The following is a 7,683-nucleotide window of genomic DNA, read 5'->3' as shown; positions in this document are numbered from 1 at the left end:
ATCTGTGTGGTCCAGCACATATTGCTAAAAAAAAAATTGTGATCTCATTTGTTATTTTTTAAATTAGATGTTTATATAGGTGTACACGTATGAAAATGCATTGTTTAAAAGTCTGAATAAAAGGATACAATCTCAAGCTCAACAGTGGGATGGGATGTGAAGAAAGGAAAAGGCCTTATCACTTGTTTTTCCACATATTTGTGTCGTTGGAATTTTTTAAAAGCTGAATGTATTCATGTAATAATTGTGTAACAATAAAATTAGAAATTTCAAAAATACTCCTCTTCCCCAAGTGTCTTGTGATGAGGAAGCCAGGACAACCAGGAGCTGTGTGCTGGTTTTGAAATCTGCTTCCTGTGAGATCTATGAATTCTTGTTGATTGATTGATTGATCCATTGGGAGTGGCAGGCCAGGCTTAGCTCACATGGCTGCCCTCCACTCAGCACTGGGAGGGAAGTTTATTTATTTAAATGTGTAAGTAAGAACAATTCCAACTTGCCAGAGACAGAAAAGGAGGTTTTATTGAGCAGGGCAGGGTGGGGTGGAGAGGGGAGATTGAGGAAAGGAAAGCTCTTATACAAGGTCCCCAAAGGGCCCAGAAGTTTTGTTCTTCTTTTCTTTAACCTCAGCCCTTTCATAAATAAATTAAGGGGTGATGAGGTAATTAGATCCTGCACCATCAGTAATGGAGGAGGGAAGAAGAGGAAAGTAAGTCTAGCTGGAATAGGATGTGATCAAAGATCAGTCTTAAAAGACAGATAAAATCAAATCAGCCGGCCTTTCCTAACTTGGAGTACTTAAGGAATTAATTGGCTGACAATATCAAGGGCATCACTGCTCTGTGAGTAGGTTCTCCTTAGCAAATCTGTCATAGGAGACAGGCAGCTAAGTTAACTACTTCATTGCTCAAAAACACCCCAGGACCCACCTTGGGGGTCCCAAGCTGTTGAGAGTGTGCCAAAAGGTAATATTCATCTCCCCCAGGGTCCTGAGTGACCATCTTATCCGTTGAATATTTACCGATCTCTGACTGCTTCCTGGCACTGTACCAGGACTAGAAACAGAACAGAGAGTGACTCAGACAGTGTCCCTGCACTTAAGAAGTATCTAAGTTAGGAGGCCAAGGCCAAACCTGTATGTTTTAAGTTCCTAAGAGCCATAGCTAGCCAAGGTCTGCTTGCTACTAAGCACAAAAAGAAGCCTGTTTGGCCATATGGCTAAACCACTAGTACCTTGCCACCGTTTTTCTTTAAAAAATAAAAATGAAACAGAACAAAAACAGCAGACAGAAAAACTTCATCTCTTGCCAGGACACTCCAACCACTCTGAAGTAATTGCACTTCTTCAAATGTGTGGATGTTCTCTGGCACTTGTTTTTTCTACTCAGTATACTATTCTCCCACCCTCCCCTTCCACCACCCATATCTAGCTAAGTCTCTCATGTCTTAGTTTTCTGATATGTATAGTCTCTGAGAAGCATTCCTTGGCTGGGTAGGGGCCTGCCTCTGCTTCCCCAGTTACAGGTTCTCGCCCCATCATCTGCTTGTTGGCTTGTCTGACTCCATACTAACCCCTGAGCCCATGAAAGAGGAGCAGGATACATCTATCTCCTGTCAGCTACAGTAAGCTCTTGAAACATATTTATTAAACAAATAGAAATAAAAGCAAGGAGACAGAAAAAAAATTAAAGAAGCAGAAAAGATATTTAACTTTTTTCCTAAATGATCATTTATACCTTGTTACAGACACCATAGTATTTGAGAGCTAAAACACCTGAGTCTGGTTGATAGCCTGAAAAGTAACAGGATAATGATACATGAAAAAATCCATGTTATCACTTTTTTTAGCTTCTAAACAGATTAAAATTCCCAGGATACTGTAGCAATAGAGAGTGGGAAACCCTAGATGAAAGATAGTTATTAATACCATTAGTGAGTGATAAATGTTTTGCTTTTAGAAGGAGAATTATCAAAAATGTGCATATCTAGGGCATGAAGAAGACAGTTCTCTTTATTTTGTCTCATAGATGCAAAAAAATAAAAATACACAAAAGTCGTCACTAAATTAAAGTCTGCTTCTTTTGTCATTCGAGCAGGTGATTCTTTGACCCATATAGAACTTTTAGTCATTTCATCTTAGTACCTGTTATGTTCCAGGGACTGTGCTAGGCACCAGGGATATAAAGACAAAATTCCTCCCCCCACCCCTAGGGAAGAGGAGAGGAGTGAAGATATGCAAATACCCAAACCTCAGTAATACAAAGCCCAATGAGGTGTTAGAAGAGATATAAATAAGGTACCTTGTGAAGTTCAAAAGAAGTGCTCACATATGGTTTAGGTCAGAAAGCCCTCTGAAAGAGATGGACCTAGGAAGATGGAGATGGAGATATAAGAGGGAAACCATTCCAGGCAATAAGGAAAAGTAAAGCGAAGGGAAGCATAGTACACATCTAGTCTCCACAAGTCCCAGTGAGGATGGACTGAGAGTGTCTATGTTAAGAACATCCCAAAACAAAATTATTCTTGATTATCAGCATCTCAAAACAAATTTATTATTGATTATCCTGCTCACCTGAGATCATTGATATGGTCAGCAAGACTAGTCATGCAAAATAGTACTTTGCTAAAAGATCATCTCTTTCCTTCCTTAGGCTTCTTCTGAAAAAATTATAAAAATGTCTAAAAATGTATATTGTTCGTTCTAAGTAAGCATGCTCAAAACAGAAGACATGAACTCAAGAGAAGTCTAATTAAAATCTTGGACTAGAAATGTCAATCTAGTTTAGCAAAATGGAGGCACTGGGCATGAGGGAGAATAGAGAAACAAATATTCTCTAAAGGCTTAGTCATTATTTAATTGTAAAGAAATATACATTTGAGTATGATGTTAGCAATGGAAAGATAACCATGGTAAAATTAAAAAACATAGTAGAACTTCTAAAATAAAAAGAGTATAAGGAAATGTGATTAAGAGAGTGAAAGTAAAGAAAGAGAGAAAGAGGAAATAATAAAGTTAAATAAATAGTAAACATAAAACAAAATAAAAGGAAAAACATTCAATATATCTGTTATTATACAGTAAACAGGCTGAATTCCTCTTTCAAAAACAGAAATTGTCAATTGGATTTTTTTAAAAACCTAGCTAGATCTTAAATATGAAAAAAAAAATGTGACAAAGAAAGATTAAAAATAAAAGAATGAAAATAGATAGATGGTTAAAGATAGGCCAGATAAATGCAAGCAAAAAGAAAACAGCATTATTCATAATAAGTAAAAAGTAGAAATAATCCAAATGTCTATCAACTGATTAACGGATAAATAAAATGTGTATATCCATAAAATGGAATATTATTTAGCAATAAAAAGGAATGAAATACTGATACGTGCTACAACATGCATGAACCTTAAAAACATTCTGTTGAGTAAAAGAAGCCAGTCACAAAATACCACATATTATCTGATTTTGTTTATATAAAATGTCTAAAATAGGCAAATCTATAGCAATATAAATTACATCAGTGACAGCCTAGGACTTGTTGAGGGGTTAACTGCCAAAGAGTATGGGGTTTCTTTTCAAGGTGATGAAAAGTTCATAAAACTGATTGTGGTGATAGGTGCACAACCTTGTGTATATACTAAAAAACCATTGAATTGTAGTAAAAAAATGCAAGAATATATTTTAAATTTTCTAAGTACTCCAAATACTAGAAGTTACATAGGCTGCATTCTCCGAATATAATCCAATAAAATTAAATATTAGTAGAAAAGATATGTAACCATTTGTAAATTAAGAACCACTCCCTTGAATAAATAAAAACAAAAAGTAAAATTTCAAATCATCTATAATCTTGTGACTAATATGCTTCATACCAAAACCATGAAAATATTGATAAAGCTATACAAAAAGGAAATTGTGTAGTTTTAAAGGTTTTTATTTTTTTAAAAAAAAGATGAATGAATTAAATAGTCAAATTTAAAAACTAGTACAATAAAATGGAAATGAATCGTATAAGTAAACCAAAATAAAATAGAAAAAAAAACTAAAAAAATTAAAATCTAAAATTAACAAAATAACAATTTGTCAAAAGTAGTTGAAAGGATTTAAAAGAACCAATAAAATAGAAAGAAAAAAATATCCTGGCCAGCCCAAATTAGGGGGAAAGGATAGAAAAATAATAATAAACAGTAATCATGAATAAGAAAGGAAATATAACTAGTAATAATAACAATTAAAGAATTCTAAAAGGCTATACATGTAACTCCATGCCAAATAATTAGAAAATCTAGGGGAAATAATAACTTCTAGCAAAAAAAGAAAATACTGTAATTCTCTCATGAAGAGAAAGAAGGTGTAAATAGACTAATAACTATAAAAGAAATTGAAAAAGTATCAATCATTTTAGAAGGTACCAGTTTCAGATGGTTTCATGTTAAGATGTCTTCTCTTTTAAAGAACAAGAAGAAAGTTGGAGGGGATAGATATGTTCATTACCTTCATTTCTTCATTGTGATGATAGTTCCAAGGGTATATGCAAAAGTCAAAACTTATCACTTGAACACGTTAAATATGTACAATGTATTGTATGTCAATTATACCTCTAAAAAGATATTTCAAAGAGACATAGAAAGTAAGATTTCTAGTGATGACTAACTAATCCTCTAATCCTAAACAACTGAAAAAAACTGGACAAAATCAGAGGCTATCATTTTCAAGCATTGGAAAAAAGACAACGAAGACTGATCCTTGAGAAAAGGGAAATAGACAAGATGAGCCTTGTGTTTGTCCTGGATTTTTGCCTGGGGACATTTTCCCAACTACAGTGGAGAGAGGTGGATCCCAAGCAAAGGAGTGGTCTTCCTGAGCTGAGGAGGCAGAAATCAATGTTAGGGGCTGCTGAAGCAACAGGATTTTGCAGGTCAGTGTACAGAAGAGGAGGGAGTAGCACAACAGGGGTTGGAAGGAGGAAGAAGTCTCTACACAGGAATTCCTCTAGATTCTTGGCCAAAGAGGGCTGTGGACTATATGTTTACAGAATGAGACTCTGTGGGGCTTAACAGAAAACAATTGCTCAAGGCTGAGAGCTGAATAGAGATAACAGTTTGCTCAGTGTTGGAACATGTTGGAGTTCAAGCTTAGCCAGAGTGGACATGCTGTACATTTTGGGTATTTAGTTGAGACCCTCGAAAGACCAGGCTTTAGGATTAAGAGCTAAGTCCTATAGTAAGGGGCATGCTCTAGGACCAAAAAAAAAAAACCTAAAGAGATTCTCCTAAACAAAATTAAAACCAAACCTGATAGGAACAAGAGGCTTTACTAGTAATTCAACCACCTACAAAAACAAAACAAAACAAAACAAAACAAAAAACTCAAACCCTTAAAAGAATGCAACAAAATTTTTTTTAATGCCTACAGCACCTGGTCTTCCTAGGTGGTTTCCCATCCAAGTACTAACCAGGCCCGACCCTGGTTAGCTTTCAAGATCAGAAAGGATCGGGCTTGTTCACGGTAGCATGGCCGTGGACCAATGTATCATTCATACATTTAAAAATTACCATGAAAATTACTACAGATGCAAAGATGAAAGAAAATGAAATACATAATCTGGAGAAAAAGTCAATAGAAAAAGACCCTTAGATGTCCTAGATGTTGGAATTGGCAGAAAAGGATTTAACCCAACTATTATCAACAAGTTCAAGGACTTAAAGGAAAAATGGACATAATGAGGGAACATCTCAGCCGAAAAAGGAATATATTAAAAAATGAGGTTTATGGAACAAACACACACAATATCTGAAATGAAAAATTCACCATATAAAGTTAACAAAAGATTAAAAAGTGCAGCAAAAAGCTTAAATAAATTTGAAGGATCAATAAAAATTATCTAAGTTGAAAAATAAAGAGAAAAATATGAACGAGTCTTCATGTCCCATGGGAAAGTACCAAATTGTAACATACTTATAATGGGAGCCCAGAGGAGAGGACAGATAATGGGCCAAATGTTCCCATTTGGCAGAAAATATTACCCTGCAGATCCAAGAAGCTCAGCAAATCTCAAGTAGGATAAATACAAACAAACACATACACAACTAGGAACGTAATATTCAAAGTGCTAAAAACCATGGATAAAGAGAAAATCTAAACAGCAACCAGAGGAAAACAAGACACATTTATATATGGGGGTGAAAAGATGCAATGACAACTCATTTCTCATCAGAAACAGATGCCAGAAGACACCGCAGCAAGATCTTTAAAGTGCTGAAATAGAGAAAGTGTCAATCCAGAGTTCTACCCAGTAAAAATATCCTTAGAAAATGAGAGAGAAATAAAGACATGTTCAGATAAACTAAAGTTAAAGAGAGTTCATTGCCAGCCATAAGAAATGCTAAAAGGAAATTCTCCTGGCTGAAGGAAAACGATACCAGATGGAACTCAGATCAGTAGTAAGGAATGAAGAGCACTGGAAATGGAAAATATGTAGATAAATATTTTTCAAATTATCTTTTAAATACAATGTTAAATGTCAATTATATCTCAATATAAACGGAAAATTGTCTTTCATATTTTTGAATTTTCTTTGAAAGACAACTGACTGTTTAAAGCAAAAACGGTAATATTGTATTGTGAAGTTTGTATATATACATGAAATACAAGACTATAATAGCACAAGGGAAAATATTGGAGGTATAAATGGGATTATATTGTTGTAGGAGACTTACATTTTACATGAGATGGCATAATATTAAATACTTTTTAAATGGCCACAATTAAAAGTATTAGAAGAAATTTTAGGAAAACATTTATAAAACTTTGGGTGAAAGAAGGCTTCCAAAAGAAAGCAAAACCAGGGGCCTTAAAGGAAATGACTGGCAAATTTAACTTAAAAAAACAAACATATTTTGGGGTTGCAGTAGACACCAAAAACAAAGTAAGAAATAAATGACCAGTTGCTAAAAGCATTTACAACACATATGAAAGACAAAGTTTTACAATTCCTACTATACAAAAAAGCCTGTACAAATTGTCATTAAAAAAATAATAATTTAACAGAGAAGTGAGCAAAGGATATAAACAGGCAATTCCTAGAAGAGGAAACCCAAATGATTAATTAGTAAACATATGAAAAACTGCTTACCATGTCTATTGGCCAGGGAAATTCCAGTGAGCGACACAATGAGATGGAATTTTGTTCTCATCATATTGATAAAGAGAAGTGACATTTAGTGCTAATATGAATGTGGAAGAGGGGGCATCCTCATTCCTTGCTATGAAAAAGGTGAATTGTTACAATCCTTTTGAGAAATAAGATGGTAATATTTACTAAAATTTAAAACATACATGTCCTTTTATCCTGCAGTCTCTCTTTGGAGAATCTATTCTATAATTCCTCTGTAAGTACAAGAATGTTTATGGCAATATTGTTTGTAGATGGAAAAAAAAAAAAGCCTTAACCAACCCAATGTCCATTAATAGAGGAAGAGTAAAATCCATTATGTATATGAACAATATGGAATATTACATAGCTATTAAAAAAGAATGTATGACATTTTTATTTTTTCTAGGAAGGATATACTACTACTTTATTTTTAGGTGAAAAATCAATTTATAGAGTAATATGTACAGTTTTCTTAATTTTTGTAAAAGTACAAACAAACAAAAATCTCACATAAAATTCTATAGATACA

At 34.0% G+C, this 7,683-nt stretch overlaps 1 pseudogene; it reads right to left on the bottom strand.

Moving 5' to 3' along the window:
- Positions 1-5,404: 5,404 nt before the first annotated feature.
- Positions 5,405-5,523, bottom strand: LOC120602082 (uncharacterized; annotated as a pseudogene).
- Positions 5,524-7,683: the final 2,160 nt, after the last annotated feature.

This window comes from Pteropus medius, unplaced genomic scaffold (genome assembly GCF_902729225.1).
Source record: "Pteropus medius unplaced genomic scaffold, Ma_sr-lr_union100, whole genome shotgun sequence".
NCBI lineage: Eukaryota > Metazoa > Chordata > Mammalia > Chiroptera > Pteropodidae > Pteropus > Pteropus medius.
The sequence above is the reverse complement of the archived record's forward strand: the minus strand, read 5'-3'. Positions and strand labels throughout refer to the sequence as shown.